The sequence below is a fragment of the Mustela nivalis genome (genome assembly GCF_964662115.1).
Source record: "Mustela nivalis genome assembly, chromosome: 3".
Classification (NCBI taxonomy): Eukaryota; Metazoa; Chordata; class Mammalia; order Carnivora; family Mustelidae; genus Mustela; species Mustela nivalis.
This window is the reverse complement of record NC_139022.1, coordinates 42,677,776-42,704,837: the sequence shown is the minus strand read 5'-3', so window position 1 is coordinate 42,704,837 and position 27,062 is coordinate 42,677,776. Positions and strand designations below refer to the sequence as shown.

Sequence of the window (27,062 nt, the reverse complement as noted above, 5' to 3'; positions counted from 1 at the left end):
GGTTCTCCCAGACAGCCCTGCAAAAGGTTGCTTAGAGCCAACCACGATCCTCTTTTCTTCCTTCGGGATCAGACTTGCATGGGGTCTGGGGGCTCTGCCGGCTTCTCCTTTCCCATTTTCTCTCAAGGGTGTTTGTTTCCCCTAAAACATTTCTTACACATTTAATCCCATCTTGACATGTTTCTCAGAGGACAAAACGAAGACAGACATTCTCTGTTCCCTGTTCTTCGTTTGTATTCTGTACAACTGAACTTCTAGTATAGCATTCTTCTGCAGAGAGCCCTTCAAAGCACTGCCATTGCTCAATAAATTAAGCCTAAGCCCATCCTTTTCTCCTCCATGCTTGGCTCCAGCCCATCTCCCCAACCACCACCCAGTGTTCTTAGTCCAGCCCAAGGCCTGCTGATCAAATATTCTCCCATAAATCTTCTCATGCCTCTTTCCCCCCACCCCCAAGAAAACATCTGCCTTGCTGATGCCTCCTTCATTCTGGATTTCTTCTTGATTTTTCCACCCTAATGTTTTTTCCCCTCCATTCTACAGGCCACAAAAGATTGTTTTCTGCAGTGCATTTGCTCTTTTTGTTATGTGAAAAGAGAGGCTATATATATATAGCCCAGTGGTGATATAGAGAGTCTCTAATCAGACAGACCTAGATTATCATTTCAAACACACACGCGCACGCGCACACACACACACAAACACACACAGCGACTGGCTGTGTTGGGAAACACTGAGCTAAACAAAAATAATCCAAGATTTTTTTTTTTTAAGATTTTATTTATTTATGAGAGAGAGCCAGAGCGAGCACAGGCAGACAGAGTGGAAGGCAGAGTCAGAGGGAGAAGCAGGCTCCCCGTGGAGCAAGGAGCCCCTTGTGGGACTCGATCCCAGGACGCTGGGATCATGACCTGAGCCGAAGGCAGCTGCTTAACCAACTGAGCCGCCCAGGCGTCCCTGTTTTTTGTTTTTAATTGCAAGACTTCCCAGAGCCCTTAAATGCTCATAGACATTGTGACTTTCCAAGGCCAGCATTGATACTTTGTGTAGCTTCTCTTAAATTTATTTGATCACAAAATCCTTTAAAAACAGATCATTGCTGGACATCACTTTTTCTTGGAACATGCTGGGAAAAGGTAAAAGCTGTTGTGGAATTTTGCTTACATGGTTTTTACAGTACTGTATATCTTCTTCAACTTGTTAGAGTTATTTGCTTATTTATCTTACACATCTTCCCACTTTAGCCTTTAGTATAAGGTCTTGAAAATTACGGGCACTTGTGCAGTTGAAAATTGCAGAATTTTAGAGAAGGTTCATGGTCTGGAATAATATTTGATAACTGGAGAAAGTTTGCATCTACTCTCAGTAGCTTTTTCACAGTCTTTTTTATACCGTGGTATCGTGGGCTACCTTTCGGCTGGAAAAATTACCTTGATGTTGGACAAAAAGCCCTTGTTAATATGGGGCCAACTTCATTTTCTCTACAAGTCACTTTATTGGGACAGCATTATGGGGTATAAAGATAGAGGTTCATTTTTAGGACAAGAAAGCAAGAGTCTGTGGACTGGGTCTTTTCCAAGCCTGGGCAGTGAGGAGGGCAGCCTGTGGGTTACTTAGTTCTGATTGTTTTCATCTCCAAGGGTGTGCTTGTCAAAGAGGTACTCTGCCAGGCCAGAATCTGGGGCCCCCATCTTAATCAAGTTTTGCACGTGGTCACCTAGTTCTTTGATAGACTTCACCTGCTCATTCAGATAGTGAGTTTCCAGGAAGTCGCACAAGTGGGGGTCACCTCTGTCTGAGGCCAGAGTGTGCAATTCGAGCAACGACTGATTCACATTCTTCTCCAAGAGCAGCGCACACTCCATGGCGTTCAGCCCGCTTTCCCAGTCGTCCTGGTCTGGTTTCTTGATGTCCTGCAGGCAGATCCGGCCTCCCCGCTGGTTCTGCAGCCTCATCAGCTTTTCCGCGTGCTGGGTCTCTTCCCGGGACTGGCGAAGGAAATATCCCGCGAAGTTGTTCAGGGCCACGTCATCTCGGGAGAAGTAATAGGACATGGACAGGTACACGTAGGACGCGTGGAGCTCCAGGTTGATCTGGCGGTTGATGGCAGCCTCGGAGTCCGGGTGGAAGTTCTGGCGCACCCGGGAATGGGCGGAGGCGGGCCCGGCTGGGTCCCCGGAGGAGGCGGCTGCTGCCAGCGGGCGCAGTGGGGCAGTGCGCCTGGGGCGCGAGGGGAGCCTGGAGACCCGGAGCGGCGGGAGCGCGAAGCCCCGGCGCGCGTTGCGCAGGGACACCAGCGAAGGGCTGATGTTCTTGGAGAGAAACAAGAAACAGGGCAGCATGACTCCCCTTCTTTAGAAGTGGGGAAACTGAGGCCAGGGCGTCACTGCGTGTGGCCGGACGCTAGGGGCTTCAAGGTCTGAATTGGAATGCGGCCCTAAGAGACCGGCGACTGCGTCACACACACCCCTTCCCTTCCAAAGGCGCCAGGGTTCCAAGGGGAGGGCTGCCGGGACGCGCGCCCTGTCCGGGCTGGGCACAGACAGATGACAGTGACAACTGCATTAACTCAACATTGCCCTCTTTCTGCCCTTGGGCGTTTGTAATGTACTATTTCATCTCAGCTCAAAATGCTGTCAAAAAAGTACGCGCTGCGACTGGGAAAAGAAAGGACGAGCCCAGCGGCGGTCCTTGCCCTCCGTCTTTGACCTCTTTCTGTCCAAAGCCCAAGGAGTGGGGGGAGGCAGGGCGAGGAAATAGGGTAAAACAAAAGTCTCAGCCAATTCATCTGAGCGCGAAGGTCCGCAGCCGAAGTGGGTGTTTATAAATTGACTTTACGATTATTTTAAACAAACGTAGGTATGGAAAGAATTGCCAGTATAGTAGGCAAATTTTCAAGAGTCTGTACTAAGACAGTGCTTTCTTTTAGAAAGACATTTTTAAATACAGAATTCACCTTTCTTGCAAAAAAACAAACAAACAAACAAACAAAAAACAAAAAAACAAGAACAAAACAAAAACTTCAGAAAAGTAGGAAGAACATATAAACTGGCTCTCAGCTTGATATTTTCCTGTCTTTCCTTCTTGCAGATACATACACTTGTGAGCGTAGCCTAACTGTGGGGAAGTTGAATCACTATGCTGTTCTGTGAAACTGATGTAACATTATGTGTCAACTAAGATCAATTTTTTTTTAAGGGGGAATGCCCAGCTTTTACTAACAGAAACTTAGAACATTGAAGTTCCAGTATTTTTTCTTAGTCTCAAGAGGACAATATTCTTTTTTTTTTTTTTTAAGATTTTATTTATTCATTTGACAGGCAGAGATCACAGGTAGGCAGAGGCAGGCAGAGAGAGAGGAGGAATCAGGCTCCCCACTGAGCAGAGAGCCCGATGTGGGGCTCCATCCCAGGACCCTGAGATCATGACCTGAGCTGAAGGCAGACGCTTAACCCACTGAGCCACCTAGGCGCCCCAAGAGGACAATATTCTTAGCTGAGGTGCCAGGAGACATCAACAATATCCGGTTGCATTCTAGGACAGTAAACTGGTTCTGCTTGCTCACTGATCTTTTCGATCATGGGATTATAAATTTCAGGTGTGACTATAATCTTTGGTGAGAAAGTGTTGAGATTCTAGTTTTTCTGGTACCTTTTCCAGGCGTGTTATCAAGGTTATCAAGTCTTATCTTTTAAATCTCGCTGTTTCTTTCATGGTATGTACAAAACATTTTTTCCGCAGCTGTAAAGACATTCACACACCTTCAAGATGTTTGAAGATTCTTTCATATTTTCGTCCAAACTGTCAGATTTCCCTCTTTAATTGATGTTTTATTTCAGCATTGATTTCCACTTGTATTGGCAGTTTTTCAGGCACTTCTCCCAACACAGGCATTGCTGTGACTTTGGAGCCCTCGTCTTCTGAACACATGGCTGAATCCCCAGAATGGGATTCTCCCTGTCCTTTCTGTTTCACTGACAGCAGTGGCAGGCTTGGCCTTCTCTTAGATGGAGGAAGAATCCTGGGTTCTCCTGGATGTTTCATTTGGCTTTTCCCCGGGGCTGCTGAGTCGTCTGCTCTATTGGTCATCATTTCAGAGCTGGTCTTGGGCAGCGCCACAAATTGATCTGCCAAAATATTTTTCTTTGATAAAAAAAATAAAAAGGACAGCGGCTCTGGGTGACTCAGTGGGTTAAAGCTTCTGCCTTCACCTCAGGTCATGATCCCAGAGTCCTGGGATCAAGCCCCTCCTCAAGCTCTCTGCTCAGCAGGGAGCCTGCTCCCCCCCCCCCCTGCCTGCCTCTCCCTCTGCTTGTGGTCTCTGTCTGTCAAATAGATAAATAAAATCTTAAAAATCAATCAATCAATAAATAAAAACTAAAAAGGACAGTCTAAAAAAATTAAAGCGGTATTTAGTTTTAAAAGTATACTGTGATTGTTGAAGTATATTGAGAAAATGAGGATTAACTCACAGAAGAAAATTTCTAATCTTTCTCTGTGCAGAGAGAACCCTTGAGGATTTTGGAAGGGAGGTGGTGGGGGTTTGGTTAAACCTGGTGGTGGGTATTAAGGAGGGCAAGTATTACATGGAGTGCTGGGTGTGGTGCATGAATGATCAGACTTGGAACACTGAAAAAAATAAAATTAAAAAAAATGTTGGTAGTAATTCTCACAGATAAAGAAAAACATTAAAAAAAATCACAGAAACACAAAAGTAAACTTACACCTTTGTAACAGCTTTAGGGAGGTATAATTGACATAAAATAAACTGCAGATACTTAAAAAAAAGTGTACAACTGCATAGGGTTTGACATATGCATACATCTGTGAAACCTTCACCAAAATCAAGAAAATGAATGTATTCATCACCTCCGAAAGTTTCCTTCTGTTCCTTTATATTTTATAATCACTCCCTCTACCTCTCTCTGCCCCATCTCATCCCAGGCATCTGCTTTTCCTCACTACTAGATTAGTTTGCATTTTCTAGAATTTCATATAAATTAAATTGGTGTGTATTCCTTTTTGCCTAGTTTCTTTTGCTCAGCACAGGGGTTCTGCAATCCATTCAATAATGTGTATTAATAGTTTTTATGGCTGAATAGCTATTCCATTGTGTAGATACACCACAGTCCATTTATCCTTTTACCATCTCATGAACATTTTGCTTGTTTGTTTGTTTTTAGCTATTGAATTAAAGCTGTTAGGAGCATTCCTATAACAAGTCTTTGTGTGGCTGTATGCACTCATTTCTCTTGGGTCAATACTTTATATGGAATGGCTAGATCATATGATTAAGTGTATGTTTAGCTTTTTAAGAAACTTCAAATTATTTTTCCAAGTGGATGTACCTTTATGCTTTTCCATCAGCACTATGTGAGCATTCAAGTTTCTTCATGTCACTGCAACCCTTGGTATTGTCATTTATTTAATTTTGACTTAAAACTTTAAATTTGGCCATTCTAGTCATATATCGGTATACTGGTATTTGATTGTATTTTTTAATTTGCATTTTCATTATAATTAGTGATGCTGTGTACACAGTCTCAAGTTTCTTATCTTTGGAAAGTATATGTTCAAATCTTTTGTCCATTTTACCTGTTGGGCCATTTCTTTTCTTATGGTTCTTTGATTTCTTATGGTTGACATCAGGGTCTTTGATACTAGTACTGGGTATATTCAGGTCTTCTTTCTCTGTATTACCTTTCCTACATTTTCTTGGAAGAGTCAGATTACCTTTCTAAGTCAGTTTCCTCATTTGTAAATTTAGGTTCCTACTTATTTCCATTACTTCATTGAAAAGATTCAATAAAATAATTATGCAGAGGACTTATCACAGAGGTTGGCACAGAATAAGCACTCACAGTATTCTTTAAGAGTCCTTAATGGATGTTTTCTATTAATTATTTAAAATAATCCATTTTATATTATTCAGCAGGCAATAATTATTATTATTACACATGGAAATCCTGTATAGCTTATAAAGTATGCTAACATGCATCATATTGTTTTTATCTTATAGGGATAGTGAGGTAGAAATTCTTTTATGATATGGACAATATCAAAACTTGCAGTTTGGTAGTAAGCCCCCTGGTCTCAAAGGAACTTCTTCAAGTGCACCATAAATAGAGCTGGATGCCTAAGATCTAGTTGCACTTGGACTCTGCTAGCAGAATGTGATTGATACGCGCCAAGAAATTTTCTCACTCATTTTTGCTTTTCTTTATCCATCTTGGCTTTTATTTTCTTCAAACACTTGCAACTCCTAAAGTATAGTTCCCTAAAGAGAGGATGTGAAAATGATTCTTTAGAGCACTATTAAATGCCAACTGCTATGACTAGTGTTTTAGTAGAAATGATGCTTTTCATATAAATGCTTATTCCCAAGGTAATAAAAAGCTTAGACATAAAACAAATGCAAGACATGAAATGTAATGCAAAACACCATCATAAAACACAATACACACTTAAATATCCCATGTTAATTTGTCAAAAATGTTTCCTGTTTCCTTCCAAATTTTGTCACGTATTTTGCTAGACTTTGAAAATGCAAGGATTTTTCCTTTAGCGACATTTTGATTTCTAGTATTCATAGTAAATTTAACGTTCTTTTACCAAAAGTACAAACTAGACTGTGGCCCTAGACTTGTGACCATTTTTCACAAGCCATTTCTTCCTCGGTTTTAATGACGTAGTCTCTTCCTTGAACACCTCTCTCAGCAACTTCCCCCCTTCCTGTCCTCCCTTCTTTTACTTCCTCACAAAATTCATCTCGTCTTTCTAGGGCCCATCAAATATGTTACTTTCTTTGTAAGGTCTTCAATAACTTTATTTGGGAGCAATCACTACTTTTTCTTTAAATTTCTTGTATTTCTTGATATATGCACGCACATGTGCATGCTTGTGTATTGGTATGTGTGTGCGTGTATGTGTGTGCAATGTGTGTGTGTCCTTAAGGGCACAGTTGATCATCCTACTTATTGTTTTGTTATTGAAGTGTATAGTTGACACCAATGTTACGTTATTTTCAGACATGCCGCATGGTGATTCCATATGCCTTTGTGTTAGGTGTGCTCACTGTCAGCACAGCAGCTGTCTGCCACCATACCACACTGGTACGATACCATTGACTATATTGCCTGTGATGGACCTTTCATCCCCACGACTTGTTCATTTCATAACTGGGAGCCTATACCTCCCACTCCCCTTCACCCATTTTGTCCCTTCTCCCTTCTTGTCTGTCAAGCCACTGTATTCATTTTTAAATCCTTAGTCCTGGTGCAATGCTTCTATCCCCCAAATGCACTGGGGTAGGAATTTTTATTTCACGTAGCAAATTAGTTTATCCTAGTGCACATTTGTATATTATATTAGGAAATGGCTTCATTTTAAGTTATTTGAAAAGCTCTGCATTTTGCTGATTTCTGTCTCTAAAGGATTAACAATATCCTCTGTTTTCTTCTTTATAGATGTATTGAGTGAACCATTTGTTTTCTATGTGAAAATGCTTTGCCAATTGGAAATTCAAAAACTATATGAAAGTAAATTGTAATTCACCGAATCATGTTTTGATATATGTGGTATATAGATTGATTTTTATATTGTTTTTTAAAGCCTTTGATTTTTAAATATTTTTATTTATTTATTTAAAAGAGAGATCACAAGTAGGCAGAGAGGCAGGCGGAGACAGAGGGGGAAGCAGGCTCCCTGCTCATCAGAGAGCCCAGTGCTGGGCTCGATCCCAGGATCCTGAGATCATGACCTGAGATGAAGGCAGAGGCTTCACACACTGAGCCACCCAGATATCCAGCCTTTGATTTTAAATACTAGATATTTTTTTTTTAGAATTTACCTACCTAGGAAATATGTAAACAACACCCTCCACTTTTACAGTAATAGAAGGGGGGAGTCCTAAATAGTGACAAAAAGGAAAGCTGAAAATAACTCTATTCCTTTATACTTGTATTTGTAATGAAGATGTTTTTTTCTCCTTTTCTCATCTCTTTCTATTCTCTCTTTTACATTCAAACATGGCTATGCAATTCTTCATCTTCATTACTGATCCTGGCCTTTCCAAACTTGCTTGCTGTTAGAAGCCTGAAATGTGACAAAGCCAGGATGGAGAAAAGTCTGCTGATCACTGGAATATAGATTATGGATTATAGATTATGCAGTTGCTGTTAATGGAATGTCGAGGGTTTTTTTTTTTGTTTTTCCCCATGAGAGATTTATATAGAGAACAGTAGAGGGTTTTTCATTTTGTTTTGTTTTTTAAAGATTTTATTTATTTATTAGACAGAGAGAGATCATAAGTAGTCAGAGAGGAAGGCAGAGAGAGAGAGAGAGAGAGGAAGGGAAGCAGGCTCCCTGCTGAGCAGAGAGCCTGATTTGGGGCTTGATCCCAGGACCCTGAGATCATGACCTGAGCTGAAGGCAGAGGCTGAACCCACTGAGCCACCCAGGCACCCCGTGGAGGGTTTTGTCTTGGGAAAAGGAGATGTATTGTTATTCTGTCTGTTGTCACTAGGAAGCCTCCCAAATTCTGAAGGGGGTGGGTGGACTCCTCTGTGGAGCACGCTTCTTGCCTTCACTCTCAGATCCATTCAAAACTGGGAAACCTCCCAGGTCACTTGATAAATGAGTCAGAAGTGAACTCTCAATCACAGTGCCCGCTGCAGAGGTCTGGCAGACTCTGTTTTATTCATTTTGTTCATTCTTTCATCTGTGGTCAGAGGTGCAAGGTGCAGTAACGCCTCCTCTCTCTTCAGGAGGTGTCTGGCATGCTGCAAACTGCCAGCCCCGTACAACTGTACCCATGATGAAGTTGTAGAATAGAAGTGAGACCGGAGCCGACGACCAAGAAAGAATTCTTAAAATGCTCTGGTGCAAAAGGTGATTTTATTAAAGTGCCGGGAAAGGACCCATGGGCAGAAAGAGCTGCTGCCCCTGGGTTCTGGGAAGTGGCGATGATGGACTGTGGGGTTGGGACAAGTAAGGAAAAGGGAATGTTTGAAAGAACTTTCATGTATTCAGAAGACACACAGGATGCTGGAGGCTTTGCTGTTTGTCAAGTTAAGGTGGTTTTTCCCTTTAGTGAGGCATTAACAGTAAGATAGTTGGGAGCTTCCTGGAGGAATGTCACTCTCCTCCTATCACACGTCCTTGTCAGTGAGCTTTAGGTTTAGGAGAAATTTAACTTTATTTACATTGCCCTCTGCCTCAGCCTCCCTCAATATTATGGAGGGGAAGATGATGTTAGGGCTTCAGGAACTGAGTTATGGGTCTCTGGAAATTAGGCTATTGATAAGAAAGCTTCTTTCTTGTAAATCACTAGTTATAAATCATTTATAAACTGAGGGAGACTCAGGTCTTGCAGGATTGTGGTCTCTACAAGTTAACTGTTTTTCCTTTAGGAGTACCTGGAATGCCTCAGGAATGTCATATATATATCATGGGGGTGGGGTTTATGGTGGGGGGGGGTAAGCTTCTGCTTTGTCCTCAGCTTGTCTTCTGTTCCCTCATCACCCAGATTTTTGCCACTAGATTTCTAAGTATCATCCTTTTATTCCTTAGCAGAGCCAGCATTTGGCTAGCTGGGCCACCTGAGATTTGAAGCTAATTGTTGTGACAGTGGTGTACTGGGCTGAATAGTACATTAAAATTCTTGTCCACCCAGAATCCGTGAACAGGCTGTATTTGGAAACAGGGTCTTTGCAGCTGTAACCGAGTGAAAATGAGATCGTACTGGATTGCGGTGTGTGCAGTGTCAGTGATTGATGTCCTCATAAGAAGAGGAAAATTTAGATGGGTACAGGCCACAAGGGGGAGGTCCATATGAAGTCAGGCACAACTCAGGCTGTTCTCAGAATCTAGGACAGGGATTTGCAAACTTTTTCTGTAGAGAACCAGATCAGTGTTTTAGACCTTGTGGACCTTACGGTCCAATGATTCTTTATATAAATCAGTTGCTTGTATATTTATATTTAAATCAACCATGCCATCTCTGTGGCATCTGTTCAGCTCTACTGTTATAGTGTATTGCAAGCAGTCGTTGACTGTGTGTAATGAGTGAACATGGATGTGTTTTAATAAAACTTTATTTACAAAAATAGTAGTAGATCAGACTTGGCCCAAATTGTAGAGTTTGCTGACTTCGGCTCTAGAAGATGAGGACCTCTTTATATGTTGCCATGGAGTATTTCCGATACTCATTCCATTACTCTGATAATAACTCAACTGAGCCTGTCAGTCTCTCTTTCTAACCCATCAGCAGTGCTCAGCCAAACCCAATCCATTCCCCATTTCCACTGCAGCCCTCCACTGAGAGAGATATAGCACAAGCCAGGGCATCTCCTTCCATCTCAGCCTGTCCCCATCACCTACGTGGAAATCCTAGTAATTGCAATGCTGTAGCAGCAGAGAAAGCAGTACCGTGGGAGGTGGGCATGGGCTGCTTGTTAATGTTTGTCCAGGAAGTGATCCAGCTTCTGAATCCCATCTTAGACTTGCTTCTTAGGAACATCTGCAATAAAAACTTCTTTAGGTGACATTCCTAAGCAAACTTTGAGAAAAGGTCTTATGTGCAAGTGATTTATCAAGGGAATGCCTCCAGGGGAAGCCAGTAAGGAAGGAGAAGCAGCCTGAAAAGGGGAAACAATAAAAAGGTGTGATTCAGCAAAATTCAGTACAGAAAGGGCTAGCTTCCCGGCTCCAGCAGTCCTTTAGTCTCCTGTCCTGAGACAAGACCTGGGCTTGCTTTCATGCTCTGCTGCTAATGTCCTGAAAGTTGTAATAATCTTATTTTTGAACCTGTATTCTGTAAGTGCAGTCTGAGGTGGGGGACGATGGAGCACGCACTTGAGCAGACGTGTGCAGTTTGTGTATCTGTCATTCCTCACCTCCCTGTTGGCATAGAACCTTCGTGGCACTCCCAGGGCATGGAATTTTGGTAAGCAGTAATGAGTGGCAAGTCAGCGCAACTGAGAACAAGGACAGGGTAAGTGTGTTGAATCCATGACTGAGGAAGCTGGGGTGCCCACAGGCCTGGGAGCTGCCCTTTCCCTCGGAAACAGAATTTGCTCAGAGTCAGAAAGAAGTCAGAGCATTCCAAGAAACATGAAGGACTAAGGAAACCTGCCAGATCTTCTCTTACTAGTGTTTTACTTCCATGTGTAAGATAGTCACTTATGCTAAAAATGATGACAGAGAAGGAAAGGGGGAGCTAAAGCAACCCATAGTTCACTTTCCTTTCAGCCCCTTCTTACTCAGTTAAGCCAAGGGTGGTGTGTTGGTAGAGTGTGTATGCATGAAGAAATGAAACAAAAACAATTCAGCTCCTTTTGCTCAGCATTCCACTGTTCTGGTAACAATGTACATACACGCATGTACAAATTACAAAATAGGGATTGTGTAATTTCAATGATTCTTTATATAAATCAGTTGCTTGTATATTTATATTTAAATCAACCATTGCACAACCTAAACATGAACAGTGAAATTGAGGCTTATTATTTACAGTGTTAAGTTTTTCTTTTTCTTCAAATGACATTAAAAATAGAAGATAAAAGCACCTGACAAGTCAAGAGAGACAACAAAAGAAAGTAGAACATTTCTCTGTTAGTACATTTAATAACATTTCCCCCTTCATTTTGATTAAGATAGATGAACTTTTTTTATTTTTTTTTAAGATTTTATTTATTTAACAGAGAGAGAGAGATCACAAGTAGGCAGAGAAGCAGGCAGAGAGAGAGAGAGGAGGAAGCAGGCTCCCTGCCGAGCAGAGAGCCCGATCCGGGACTCGATCCCAGGACTCTGAGATCACGACCTGAGCTGAAGGCAGCGGCTTAGCCCACTGAGCCACCCAGGCGCCCAATAGATGAACATTTTTGCTTTGCCGTGGGCCCTGAGTGTGGGATAAATTGAGTTGATCCAGGACGCCTGGGTGGCTCAGTTGGTTAAGCTGCCTTCGGCTCAGGTCATGATACCAACGTCCTGGGATCGGATCCCACATCGGGTTCCTTGCTCAGCAGCGAGCCTGCTTCTCCCTCTGCCTCTGCCTGCCTGTGCTCGCTTCCTCGCTCTTCCTCTCTCTGACAAATAGATAAATAAAATCTTAAAAAAAAAATTGAGTTGATCCCACAGAGGACTTATGGAGCATAGGCAGAACTCAGACACTGAGCTGGGACAAGGAGCTGGGCTTTCATAGTCCAGCCACACCAGCCAGCCACAGCCTCTAAGGGCTGCTCTAAGGCAAGATACACACTTAGGCTCCCTGCTTGTCTGCATGTCTGGGAAAGCAGTTGCAATACTGATCACCATCTTCCCAATCATGTTACAGATTCTCTTGTAAGAATAAGCACACAGAAGCTGGGGGTGGGGGGGCATAAATGGTGATAGCTTTCCACGGAGATGTTGCACTGGACATATGTAAGTATATTAATAATTATACTTATATATTATATAAGTATAATTATTAATAACAATAAATGCTTAAAAATAAGAATAATTCTAGCTAGTTCAGTACTCCTGTAGCTAGTCTCCAGTGAGGTTTTAAGAACCCAGGTGAGACTGAGCTGTTCTGAGAACCATCTAGAAGAGAACAATGACACCTGGGGGAAGGACACAGACAATCTCAGGGAACCTGGAAGGGCAGAAAACCTGGCCTCCTTCTCTCCCTGCCCTTGGACCTCTTGCTGGGGCTCAGCAAATACTGACCTAACAGAAAGCCAGAAAGTAGGAACAGGGCCAGGGAAGTTGGGGAGTGGATCTATAGAGGCTGGGATAAGACATTAGGCTATTTTGTGCTCTTCCAGTCTCCTGTGCATGGAACAGCCACATAGCTACCTCACATGTAAATACAATTAAATCATCCCCTTGCTTTAAACCTTTGAGTAGTCCCACAAACCTGTGAAATATATTCTCCCTTGCCTTCTGTGGCTGTTCCCTAGCTACTTCCGACACCCTTTAGTCTCTCCGAAGCCCTACTAAGCGTCCATCTTTATGAACTTTCCTTTAGACCCTGGAACGTACGATTTGTTCTTTCCCACAGGCTTCTACACAGTGTGACCACTCCGTGGAGCACTGTTCCACCCAGAACTACCCACAGGAGTGGGCAGAGGGTTATCAAGCCCTTCCCCCTCCACGTGAGACTATGACCGACCCCTGGTTAGCTGTCTGCCTCTGTCCATATGTGGAGTATGCATCTAGGCAGTCTTGCTGGTGGAGAAATTGTCCTTGATGGGCAAAGTAACATTTGAGTGTGGTGACTTTTGCCTCCGAGCCTCCCTCTATTGGGGTTTTTGGAAACTGGAGTTGTTACGGGGAGTATTGGTTCTTGTGGATGAAAGGCTTTTTAGCTAGGGCGTCTCTCATATTCATTCTATGGGGATCTTGAGAGGATGCTTGATACTCTGGTGCCAGAAACCTGTGGCTTCTTTTCTAATTCCTTCTGAGTCGCGTGGTGCCAGGCTTGTAGGTATGAATGTTTAATCAAACCCAAGAAGGCCCTTTGTTGTTTGCGACAAAGAACAAATAAATTCACATGGATTTGTCTTTTGCCATAGACACCCCCACCTGCTTTCCCTCAGCCCTGCAGTTGTGTCTACCCCCCCAACCCCCCTTTTGTATTTTTGTGAGCTCACTCACTTCCCACTGTTCTTCTGATCACATCTTGGATGGTTCTGAGAGGCCTTTAGGGAGTTCCACGCTCCTCTACTTACCCTGTCATGAGATGGAATTATAGCTATTTATTTACTTTTTTACCCATGAAACCAAAAAATTCTTGTTGTCAGGGGACTTTCTGTCTTTTTCACTCATGTGTATCTAGCATTCAGACGGCATCTGATCCAATGGGTACTACAGTGCTGTTCGTAAAGCAGATTGGGGACTAAAATTCCCTCGAGTCCCCAAACTCTCCTGGTTCTGAATAACACTTAAGCAACAAAGTTGAAGGGAGTTTCAGTCAGTGTAATGGTATAATTGTAGTGCACTTAATGGCTTACTTTTCTCTCTCTGCTACCAGCAGAACCAGTAAACATATATTAATTTTGAGCTATATATTCTTAAAGGTTGAGCAAACAAGTCACCTTCAATTCAATTTTATTTGATATGATTCTGTTCCAAATATATGTTTCGAGCACCTGAAGCTTCCATCATTCTGTGAAAGGGTAAAAGACACCTGGATTCTAGGGCCTCTGTGGATTTAAAATCAAGTGGGAGAGCCAATGTTCAATCGTGGAGTGTTGAATCCAATCAAAAACCAGGTGTGGGAGGATCAATGTCTATCTCATACAGAACTAGATTTGACAATGGTCTGAAAAGAAGCTGGGGGATGGGAGAGCACCTGTGTGGCTCAGTTGGTTAAACATCTGACCCTTGGTTTCAGCTTAGGTCAGGGTCTCAGGGTCGTGAGATGGAGCCTGGCATCGGGCTCTGTGCTCTGCCCTGAATGTGGAACCTGCTTGGAATTTGTTGTCTCTCTCAGGAAGAAAAAAGAAAGGAAAAAAAAAAGGGGGGGGGGTTAGGGGATGGGGATTCTATGTAAAAAAAACATCATGGGAAGTTCCCAAAGGTGAGAGGGTGAAGTTGTATTTGGAGCAGAAAGATTGTAGGTAAAATTTCATTGGCGTTTGATTGCAATATAGACAGTACATATAATTCACCTTAGGAGAGAATTGATTTGAGTAAGATCAAGGTTTTGAGTCCTCTTTCTAGCTTTAAAGGATTTAATGATTGCATATGTCCTTTCTTGCTATAATATGTTGTTGCTTGAAATCTTACGAAATAATAAAATGCATAAAATATACATGTGCTGGCCTTTATATGTGCTAGAAGTAGCTATTTTAAGTGCTAGAACCTTGGGATGATGTTTCTACCAAGAATGTGGTTTGGCATTGTTATGCAAGTTACATAACACAGGGTTCTTTCAGTTCGTGGGTTGGACCTAGATAAGCCAACAGTGATTGAAGGTTCTAAGTATGTTCTTTGTAATCTCTTCTGCTTTTTGTATTTTATATTTTAGCTCTTTTGATATTAATTTAGGGGTAAGTATGTTTGAGATTATTCTTGTCTTTGAAGAGGCTAAGACACTTCATAGTTTATGTCAAAATTTTTGATAATGATTAATTAATTCTATTTTAAATGATTTCATAATTTAAAACAGGACATAGTGGTATAACATTTAAACATAAGCTCTAAATTTTCTCCAGTAATCATAATGAAGAAATGTAGAAGTCACTGAGTACTTGTATCTGCTAAGTACCAAAGTATTCTAAGAGTATCTGTCACTGAATTTTCACAAAGCTTCTGTGCAGTAGGAATCATTATACCCATTTTGACTGTTTGCAAACATTTATCTCCAGTTTTATACAATTTGAATGGGTCTAGGAAAAATGTTTCTGGTAATTCCATTTTCAAAGTTGGAGGAATATCTTAGACATTAGTATATATGGCACCGCTATCTTTTTAAAAAGATTTTATTTATCTATTTTATGGAGAGTGCACAGAAGTTGGGGGAGGAGCAGAGAAGGAAAAGCAGATAAGGAGGGAGAGGGAAAGGGAGAGAACCCAGGCTAATTCTGTGTTGAGTGTGGAGCCCCATGAAGGCTCCATCCCATAAAGCTAAGATCATAACCTGAGCTGAAACTAAGAGACGGTTGCTCAAGTGCTAAGTCACCACATGCCCCTGGCACTGCTATCTTTCTGGGCAAGGATTATAGAAGAGAATTTAGAATCAGAAAGGATCACTGAGTCTCATTTTTCTTATTTCACAAATGAAGAAGCTGAATGCTAGAGAGTATTAGCCCAGTTATGAATTTTGGTAAAACGGGCTTGCCTTCAGATAATGGTCTTTTCAAGTATATTGTACTCATCTAATACCAGGTATATTTTCCCAGTAAGATTAGTAGATCAGGATGCAGTAAAACCAAGAGATGCTAGTGCTTACTCACTGACAGTGGAGGGATGGCTTTCATTTGTATCCAAGTCAAACAATAATATGTTGCTTCTCAATAAAGAGACGCCCATCCCCAGAATCTCCTCAGCTGAAACTCTGGATGGCTATGTAGACTCTATCACTGCAGGAAAAAGTGAAAGGATCAATTGTATTTTTCAGATATTTACAAAAGTTAGTTCTATTTTTAAAATAGTCAACGACTCAATTAACCCAGGTTTCATAACGCCAATTAGTGACCACCATATCTTAGAGTGTTATATAAATTCTTTGGAAATCTAAAAATGAATCATATTCTCAAGAATCTTATTAAAAAAAAACCCTTCTGGAATTGCCATCTCACTTTGAAAAATTTATTACATGGAAAAAATGTCTTGCATAGACTACCTAAAGATGTATGTAATTTCATTGCCCTGTCCCACATAAAAACAAACAAACAAACAAACAAACAAAACTGCATGTAAACTATCTTTCATTGAAGTATAGACGCATTATAAGAGAGTCCATACAATGGAATATCATACAGCCCTTTAATAGAATAAAGTAGTTCTAGGGGTGCCTGGGTAACTCAGTTGGTTAGGCAACTGCCTTCAGCTGAGGTTGTGATCCCAGAGTCCTGGAATCAAGTCCCACATTGGGGTCTCCACTCAGCAGGGAATCTGCTTCTCCCTTTGGCCCTCTTCATTCTCATGCTCTCACTCTCTCTCTAATAAATAAATAAAATCTTAAAAAAAGAATAAAGTATTTCTTCGTGTGTTAATATGGAGATATAGATCTGTAAGATATTTTCAGTGGAAAAAGGAATGTGTGTCTGTGCGCACACATTCCCATATTTAGAGGGAATAAGAGGGTGTATATTTAAGTGTATACACACATACATAAAACAGAGAGAGAAAAAGACAGAAAAGATGGGCACTAACCTATTAATTTTTAACTTCTGACCATTACAATTGGATAGATTGGTAGAGAGGAAGATATGGATTTAGTTTTATACATTAACTTTTTATACACTTCATTTTGTTTTATGTAAAGATTTTTATTTATTTATTTAAGAGAGAGAGAGTGAGCACAAACATTGGGAGCGGGAAAGGGAGAAGCAAACTCCCCACTGAGCAGGGAGCCCAAACAGGGGCTTGATCCCAGAACCCTGGAATCATGACCTGAGCCAAAGGCAGACACTTAAATAACAGCCACCCAGGCATCCCTTCTTATACATTTAAAGTCACATGATTATGGCTGATTTTACTTGAATTCTGGTTCAGTATTTTTTAAATTAGAGAACATAAAAGGAGGCTTTTAAGAGGGTAGATAATCACAAAGGAGGGGAAATACAAATAAAGGAGACTCTGAGTGAAGCAAATGACTATAGCTTAGTCATATATCTGTTTGTTGAAACCAGCCACTGTGGTGGTACGGTGGGAGAGATATGGGGGTGATCGTAAGAAACAACAGCCCCTCAAGCTCATGGGATGAATTGCAATGGCAGTGTAGGTTAGGATATACTAGTAGAAAACGAAGACAGAGTAGGTTCGATAAAGATTAAAAACAATGTGCTTGTGGAAGTGAGAATTACAGTTGGTGGACATCTGGGGGAGGAGTCAAGATGGCGGAGAAGTAGCAGGCTGAGACTACTTCAGCTAGCAGGAGAATAGCTAGATAGCTTATCTAAAGATTGCAAACACCTGCAAATCCATCGGCAGATCGAAGAGAAGAAGAACAGCAATTCTGGAAACAGAAAAACAACCACTTTCTGAAAGGTAGGACTGGCGGAGAAGTGAATCCAAAGTGACGGGAAGATAGACCCCGGGGGGAGGGGCCGGCTCCCGGCAAGCGGCGGAGCAACGGAGGAGCAAAATCAGGACTTTTAAAAGACTGTTCTGCTGGGGGACATCACTCCAGAGGCTAAACCGGGGCGAAGCCCACGCGGGGTCAGCGTGGCCTCAGGTCCCGCAGGGTCACAGAAGGATTGGGGGGTATCTGAGAGCTTGTGGGTATTTGAATGGGAAAGCCAGCTACAGAGACAGCTCGGGGTTACCTTGAACCAGCCACAGGCTCGGTGAGCTCGGAGCGCGGCCGTAGGTCAGGCAGACGGGAGTAACTGGGCGCAGTTCTCTTAGGGCGCACTGAGGAGTGGGGCCCTGGGCTCTCGGCTCTTCCGGCTGGAGACCAGGAGGCCGCCATTTGTACTCCCATCCTCCGGAACTCTACGGAAAGCGCTCAGGGAACAAAAGCTCCTGAAAGCAAACCCGAGCGGATTACTCAGCCCGGCTCCTGGTAAGGGCGGTGCAATTCCGCCTGGGGCAAAGACACTTGAGAATCACTACAACAGACCCCTCTCCCAGAAGATCACCAAGAAATCCAGTCAAGACCAAGTTCACCTACCAAGGAGTGCGGTTTCAATACCAAGGAGAGCAGCAGAATTCCAGAGGAGGAGAAAGCAAAGCACTGAACTCATGGCTTTCTCCCTGTGATTTTTTTTAGTCTTGCAGTTAATTTAATTTTTTTCTTTTTCATTTTTGTTTTTTTTCTTGCCTTCTGGTAAATTTTTTTTAACTTTTACCCTTTTCTTTTTTAACATTTTTTAACTAGTTTATCTAATATATATATTTTTTCTTTTTTACATTTTTCTTTATTCATTTTCTTTTTTTAAATTCTTTTCTTTTCTTTTTTCTTTTTTTTTTTTCCTTTCTTCCTTTTTGAACCTCTTTTTATCCCCTTTCTCCCCCCTCACAATTTGGGATCTCTTCTGATTTGGTTAAAGCATATTTTCCTGGGGTTGTTGCCACCCTTTTAGTATTTTACTTGCTCCTTTATATACTCTTATCTGGACAAAATGACAAGGTGGAAAAATTCACCACAAAAAAAAGAACAAGAGGCAGTACCGAAGGCTAGGGACCTAATCAATACAGTCATTGGTAATATGTCAGATCTAGAGTTCAGAATGACAATTCTCAAGGTTCTAGCCGGGCTCGAAAAAGGCATGGAAGATATTAGAGAAACCCTCTCGGGAGATATATAGTTGGTGGACATCTAAAATATGGATTCTAGATGATAATCCTACAATCTAGGGCTGATGTGTAGTCACAAATAGTCTGCTGGTTTTGATACTAAACCACATATCACTATGCTGTACACCTGAAACTCCTGTAACATTGTATGTCAACTAGATTACCATAATAAAAAAAGAAAACTCTTATTTACATTTGATCAGCGTATATACCTGCAATATTTCCTAGCAATCTTATTATTAATTTGGTCCACCTAAATATGACATAACATAATTAAGGGAATACAGATTTTACTTACATTTTTTTCCTTCTGGGATTAAAAATAATAAAAAATTTCAGTTCAGTAACCTTTACAACAATTTCTTGTTACCTTTGAGCATGAATAAATTTCTGTCCAAAAATCTGCAAAGAGTTGTAATAAATCAGTGTTTTGTGGTTCATTTAATTGTAAGCCCAAAGCTAAGTTGTGTATTTATCTTCATGATATAGAAAAATGATGTTATCAAACTTCTCACTCACTGAATTGATGACATGCACTCACGCATACCTACTGGAAAAACACTAACTAAAATAAATGAAGTATGGTGATATCGTAGGATAGTATATGCAGGACCCTTGAGACTGCCCTTTTCACCCAATAATTGTTTCTGTGACTAGAAATTAGTTGTGTCTACGTAGCTGATTTTTAAATCCTTCTTTCCTTCCTTCCTTCCTTCCTTCCTTCCTTCCTTCCTTCCTTCCTTCCTTCCTTCCTTCCCTTTCTCCCTTTCTCTCTCTCTCCCTTCCTCCTTTATTCTTTCCTTCCCTTCTCCTACCTACCTACCTACCTACCTACCTTCCTTCCTTTCTTCCTCCCTCCCTCCCTCCCCCTTTCTTTCTCTCTCTTTCCCTTCCTCCCTTCCTCCCTTCCTTTCTTCCTTCTTCCCTCCCTTCATCCTTCCCTCCCTCTTTCTTTCCTATTCCACTCCACCCTTCCTTCTTTCCTTCCCTCCTTCCTTCCTTCCTCTTTCTTCCTCTGTCCCTTCCTTCCTCCTTCCTTTCCTTCCTCTCTTTCTCTCTTCCTCATTCCTTCCTTCTTTACGTCCCTCCTTTCTTTTCTTTTCCCTATTTTCCTTTCTTTTCTTTCTCTCTCTTTCTCTTTCTCTCTCCTGTTGGAAATAGGATTTTATTGCTTTACATTTAGGAAGTACTTCAAAGGTACATGGCATTCACAGCTTTGGTCCCTATTCATAGTTCATTTGTAATCCAATTCAGAAAATAGATGGCTGGAACAAGCATGATGTATCCAGGTAGTCTACCTTTCTTGTTCTCTCTAGAAGATAAAAGAGTTGCTTGGGATAAAGTCAATCACAAAGATTGTCAGAATTTCATTGTTGTGGAATTTAAATATTCCCATATTTTGTCTCTGAGTGTCTACTGACTATTCTTCTAATCTCTGGATTGCCCTTGAAATCTCCTGGACCTTAATCTTCTCAGATTAACTCTTTGGTTTATGGGGTGGTGTTCAGTTGGAATGTTCCCTGGTGGCCCGTGTTGCTTCCCAATATATTCTGAATTCCACTACTTGGAAGACAACTGCCACATGTAATTTGTGCAGTTTGTGTTCTTTGGACAAGTGGGTACAACCGAGGAGTCTATAGTTGGCCACAATACTGTCTGTGCATTCTGTTTAGCCTGTGTCCATTGAAGAAAGGGATATTCATTGTATGCTTGGACTGTTCATGTGCCAGTCTGGGTCCACAGAGGTTGCCATTTTTGTTTATTTTATATATATAAATATATTTAAAGATTTTATTTATTTATTTGACAGACAAAGATCACAAGTAGGCAGAGAGGCAGGCAAAGAGAGAGAGGAGGAAGCAGGCCCCCTACGGAGGAGAGAGCCCGATGTGGGGCTTGATCCTAGCACTACGACCCGAGCCAAAGGCAGAGGCTTCAGCCCACTGAGCCACCCAGGCGCCCCAAGGTTGCCATTTTTAAACTTGCACAGTGGCAGGAGAGCTTTCAGATCCTGACCTGAAAGGATTTTAATTTTTTTCTACCTTTTTATGGTATTGAAACCAAGATCATGATTATGTCCTTGAACTTTAGGTCCAAAGGTCCACATTTTGGAACTTCAAATTCAGTTCTCAGCTATAATTTGGGACCTTATCTTCCTTACCTCTGAATCCCAGTGTGTTGGATATTGACTAGCACATTCAACACAAATAGTTGATGAATGAATGAATGAATGAATGAATGAATGAGAGAGTGAGTGAGTGAGTGAGTGAGTGAATGAGGATTGATTCACTCAGATGGCTCTAAGTCATGACAAATACATCTAAAAAGGATAGAGGTTTAGGTCATGAGACTAGCACCTTTATGGGACAGTCACTTGGATCACTGTGAGTCACTAGTAAACGTTTTGCTTCATTTCCTGATATGTAAAGGAAAGATTAGAAGAGTTTCTTTTAGAAGTGCCATTGGTTGCTCCAATACTGCAGAACAATATATACTTGTTCTATATACCAAGACACAAGTCCAGAGGTAGCTGATGATTTGTGATGGGACTAGCAAATGGACCTTCTAGAGCTGAATGAATCCTGGATGAACCATACATAGAGTGTCCTGTGGGACCTTAAAGACATCACTAAGAGCCAGTCCTTTAAAATCCCAGCATATGGGCCATTGTTATTGACTGAATTGTTTCCCCCATTCCCCAAATCCATATGTTGAAGTCCTAACCCCCGATGTGACTGTATTTGGAAGTAGAACCTTTCAAGACATAAGCAGATAAATGAGGTCATAAAGGTTTATAAAGGGTCATAAGGACACCAGGAGTGTGCTGCATAGAGAAGCCACGTGAGGACACAGAGAGAAGATGGCCATCTGTAAGCCAAGGAGAAAGCTCTCAGCAGAAGCGAACCCAGCTGGCACTTTGATCTTAGACTTCTGTTTTCCAGAACCATGAGAAAATAAACTTCTGATGTTTACACTGCCCAGTCTTTGGCCTTTTGTTATGGCAGCACTAGCAGACTCAATGGTGATTACCTGAACGGTAATCATTTGTTACCATTAAGTTTTCACTCTCACAAGAATTCTTTGGAGCCTAAAACAGATAGTAATTGAAACATAAACACATCAAAGTAATGTAGGACCATCATAGAAGTAGGACATCAGAGTATATTGAAAGCTTTTTGACTCGTGCATTTTTCTGAGTTTCATTATGATAAGAAATGGAGAAAAATTAGGAGAGGAGGGAAAAGCCACTGAAAATATAAGTCATACCCAGATAAAATCACTAAGTGCTATTTTACGTCAAGGGGGAGTAATGGCTGAGTCGTATTCTTAAGGCAAGACACACAAGAGGCCAGGATGGGGAAAAACAGAGGGTAGGTCAACCAACAGAAAGTTCATTCAATACTGTTGTCTTTGAGTAATATCTGATCCCATATGTGAAAGTTGTTATTTTGGGGGCAGCTGATAAGTAACAACTAAACCACTAGGGTATCTTTTTAGGGTTGATACTCTTCCTCATAACACACACCTCCTCACTGCCAGAGCAGGCAAATATCTTCTGTGTTTGTAAAGATCTTGACTAAGACTTTGTTTCCACCATGAGAAAGCATATATGTAGACAAAGGGACAGCCATATTAGAATAAAATTTAAAGCTGTTGAATTCAAATAATGGTTAAAAGACCTATTTTCTAGTAGAAATTAAAATAGAAGTTTAGGTTACCTTGTTGATAACCAGATTTTCTTTTTCTTTTGGCCTATAGGACAAACTTGAATTTTTAAATAAAAACCACTTCTTTTTTTTTTCTTTTTTTTTTTTCCATTTATTTATTTTCAGCATAACAGTATCATTATTTTTTCACCACACCCAGTGCTCCATGCAGTCGGTGCCCTCTATAATACCCACCACCTGGTACCTCGACCTCCCACCCCCCCACCACTTCAAACCCCTCAGATTGGTTTTCAGAGTCCATAGTCTCTCATGATTCGCCTCCCCTTCCAATTTACACCAACTCCCTTCTCTCTAACTCCCCATGTCCTCCATGCTTTTTGTTATGCTCCACAAATAAGTGAAACCATATGATAATTGACTCTCTCTGCTTGACTTATTTCACTCAGCATAATCTCTTCCAGTCCCGTCCATGTTGCTACAAAAGTTGGGTATTCGTCCTTTCTGATGGAGGCATAATACTCCATAGTGTATATGGACCACATCTTCCTTATCCATTCATCCATTGAAGGGCATCTTGGTTCTTTCCATAGTTTGGCGACCGTGGCCATTGCTGCTATAAACATTGGGGGTACAGATGGCCCTTCTTTTCACGACATCTGTATCTTTGGGGTAAATACCCAGGAGTGCAATGACAGGGTCATAGAGAAGTTCTATTTTTAATTTCTTGAGGAATCTTCACACTGTTCTCCAAAGAGGCTGCACCAACTTGCATTCTCACAAACAGTGGAAGAGGGTTCTCCTTTCTCCACATCCTCTCCAACACATGTTGTTTCCTGTCTTGCTAATTTTAACCATTCTAACTGGTGTAAGGTGATATCTCAATGTAGCTTTAATTTGAATCTCCCTGATGGCTAGTGATGATGAACATTTTTTCATGTGTCTGATAGCCATTTGTATGTCTTTATTGGAGAAGTGTCTGTCCATATCTTCTGCCCATTTTTTGATATGATTGTCTGTTTTGTGTGTGTTGAGTTTGAGGAGTTCATTATAGATCCTGGATATCAACGTTTTGTCTGTAATGTCATTTGCAAATATCTTCTCCCATTCCGTGGGTTGCCTCTTTGTTTTGTTGACTGTTTTCTTTGCTGTGCAGAAGCTTTTAATTTTGATGAAGTCCCAAAAGTTCATCTTCGCTTTTGTTTCCTTTGCCTTTGGAGACATATCTTGAAAGAAGTTGCTGTGGCTGATATTGAAGAGATTACTGCCTATATTCTCCTCTAGGATTCTGATGGATTCCTGTCTCACATTGAGGTCTTTTATCCATTTTGAGTTTATCTTTCTGTACGGTGTACGAGAATGGCCAAGTTTCATTCTTCTATATATAGATGCCCAGTTTTCCCAGCACCATTTATTGAAGAGACTTTTTTCCACTGTATATTTTTTCCTGTTTTGTCGAAGATTATTTGACTATAGAGTTGAGGGTCCATATCTGGGCTCTTTACTCTGTTCCACTGGTCTATGTGTCTGTTTTTATGCCAGTTCCATGCTGTCTTGGTAATCCCAGCTTTGTAGTAAAGCTTGAAATCAGGTAACGTGATGCCCCATTTTATTTTTGTTTTTAAACATTTCCTTAGCGATTCGGGGTCTCTTGTGATTCCATACCAATTTTAGGATTATTTGCTCCAGCTCTTTGAAGAATACCGGTGGAATTTTGATCGGAATAGCATTAAAAGTATAGATTGCTCTAGGCAGTATTGACATTTTAACAATGTTTATTCTTCCAATCCAAGAGCATGGAATGGTCTTCCATCTTTTTGTGTCTTCAATTTCTTTCATGAGTGTTCTGTAGTTCCTTGAGTACAAATCCTTTACCTCTTTAGTTAGGTTTATTCCCAGGTATCTTATGATTCTTGGTGCTATAGTAAATGGAATCGATTCTCTAATTTCCCTTTCTGTATTTTCATTGTTAGTGTATAAGAAAGCCACTGATTTCTATACATTGACTTTGTATCCTGCCACGTTGCTGAATTCCTGTATGAGTTCTAGTAGTTTTGGGGTGGAGTCTTTTGGGTTTTCCATATAAAGAATCATGTCATCTGCAAAGAGAGAGAGTTTGACTTCTTCATTACCAATTTGGATACCTTTTGTTTCCCTTTGTTGTCTGATTGCTGTTGCTAGGACTTCTAATACTATGTTGAACAAGAGTGGTGAGAGTGGCCATCCTTGTCGTGTTCCTGATCTCAACGGGAAGGCTGTGAGATTTTTCCCATTGAGGATGATATTTGCTGTGGGTCTTTCATAGATAGATATGATGAAGTTCAGGAATGTTACCTCTATTCCTATACTTTGAAGCGTTTTAATCAGGAACGGATGCTGGATTTTGTCAAATGCTTTTTCTGCATCAATTGAGAGGACCATGTGGTTCTTCTCTCTTCTCTTATTAATTTGTTCTATCACATTGATTGATTTGTGAATGTTGAACCATCCTTGTAGCCCAGGGATGAATCCCACCTGGTCATGGTGGATAATCTTTTTAATGTGCTGTTGGATCCTGTTTGCTAGGATCTTGTTGAGAATCTTAGCATCCATATTCATTAGTGATATTGGTCTAAAATTCTCCTTTTTGGTAGGGTTTTTGCCTGCTTTGGGGATCAGGGTAATGCGGGCTTCATAGAAAGGGTCAGGAAGTTTTCCTTCTGCTTCAATTTTTTGAAACAGCTTCAGGAGACTAGGTGTTATTTCTTCTTTGAAAGTTTGGTAGAATTCTCCGGGGAATCCATCAGGTCCTGGGCTCTTGCTTTTTGGGAGGTTTTTGATCACTGCTTCAATCTTGTTACTAGATATTGGTCTATTCAATTTTTAATAGACCTGATTCAATTTTGGAGTTTATAGTTTTCCAGGAATGCATCCATTTCATCTAGGTTGCTTAGCTTATTGGCATATAACTGTTGATAATAACTTCTGATGATTGTTTCTACTTCCTTGGTGTTCCTTGTGATCTCTCCCTTTTCATTTATAATTTTATGTATTTGAGCTTTCTGTCTTTTCTTTTGGATTAGTGTCGCCAATGGATTATCGATCTTATTGATTCTTTCAAAAAACCAGCTTCTAGTTTCATTGATACGTTCTACTGTATCTCTGGTTTCTACCGCATTGATCTCAGCTCTAATCTTGATTATTTCCCTTCTTATGTGTGGAGTTGGTTGAAAACCACTTCTTAACACTCATCTTTTCCTTTTGAAATTGCTCAGCTTGTGCACCTTAGTAGTTTGGTGTCTATATGTTCATACATGTACCCTTTATGTTTTGGTAAAAGTATATCTCAGCATCATTTTTTTAAAAGATTTTATTTATTTATTTGACAGACAGAGAACACAAGTAGGCAAAGAGGCAGGCATAGAGAGAGGGGGAAGCAGGCTCCCTACTGAGCAGAGAGCTTGATGTGGGGCTCGATCCCAGGACCCTGGGAGCATGAGCTGAGCTGAAGGCAGAGGCTTTAACCTACTGAGCCACCCAGGTGCCCCTCAGCATCATTTTAGATGACAAATTGCTCCATTACTCTTCACAGTATGTGCAACCCTGAATATAACATGTGCGTGTATTTTTGTGTGCATACTTCTGCAAACTATTCTTATATGAACTTGCATTATCACTTATGATTAACGTCTAAATTGGGAATGATACCTTTTCCTACTATAATGGAGGCAGTTAGGGAAACAAAGTTTCCTCTACATATTTGAAATGATCTAATTCATAGCATTCTCAGCATGTGCCTTATGTGATTGCTAGAAATATTTTAAAATGGCATTCTTGAAAGTGATGAATCACTTCGACAGTGGGTGTTCTGAAAGCCTTGAGAGGACTATTGTGCTATGAGGTGTGATTTTTGCAGATATGAATGATCAGTTAGCATCTGTCTTTTGACATATCCAACGGTTACGATTTAGGGCCAACCACGGGCAAGAGCCTGGTCAGGGAGACAGATGCTCTGAAAGGATTTAGTTCTCCATCATAACATCTTCTGAAATACTGATGGGTCACAGGTCAACTGGCCTGACCAATTCTTAGTTCAAAAAAGAAATTGGGGGCGCCTGGGTGGCTCAGTGGTTTAAAGCCTCTGCCTTCGGCTCATGTCATGATCTCAGGGTCCTGGGATCAAGCCCCGCATTGGGCTCTCTGCTCAGTGGGGAGCCTGCTTCCCTCTCTCTCTCCCTCTCTCTGCCAACCTCTCTGCATACTTGTGAGGTATATATTTATATATATATAAAATACCTCTGTCTAATAAATAAATAAAATCTTTTAAAAAAATTGGCAGTAGGGATCCGATGTGATTCTGACGATCTGATACCATTAGTTATGTCTCATGAAAGAGCCGAAAATGTAGCAGCCCAATATGGAATGTATAGAAAAGATCCTTCCATTAACTGTGAAGGGCCAGAA

The 27,062-nt window shown here is 41.1% G+C and overlaps 1 protein-coding gene and 1 pseudogene across 5 annotated transcripts in view; one reads left to right on the top strand and one right to left on the bottom strand.

Annotated features, from left to right (window-relative positions):
• LOC309861003 (uncharacterized protein) overlaps positions 1–27,062 on the top strand; it is a 203,732-nt gene that overhangs the window by 133,557 nt on the left and 43,113 nt on the right. The window lies entirely within an intron of this gene.
• LOC309861860 (ferritin heavy chain pseudogene) lies at positions 819–2,445 on the bottom strand (annotated as a pseudogene). The gene has a single exon. The product of its transcript is annotated as a ferritin heavy chain pseudogene (transcript).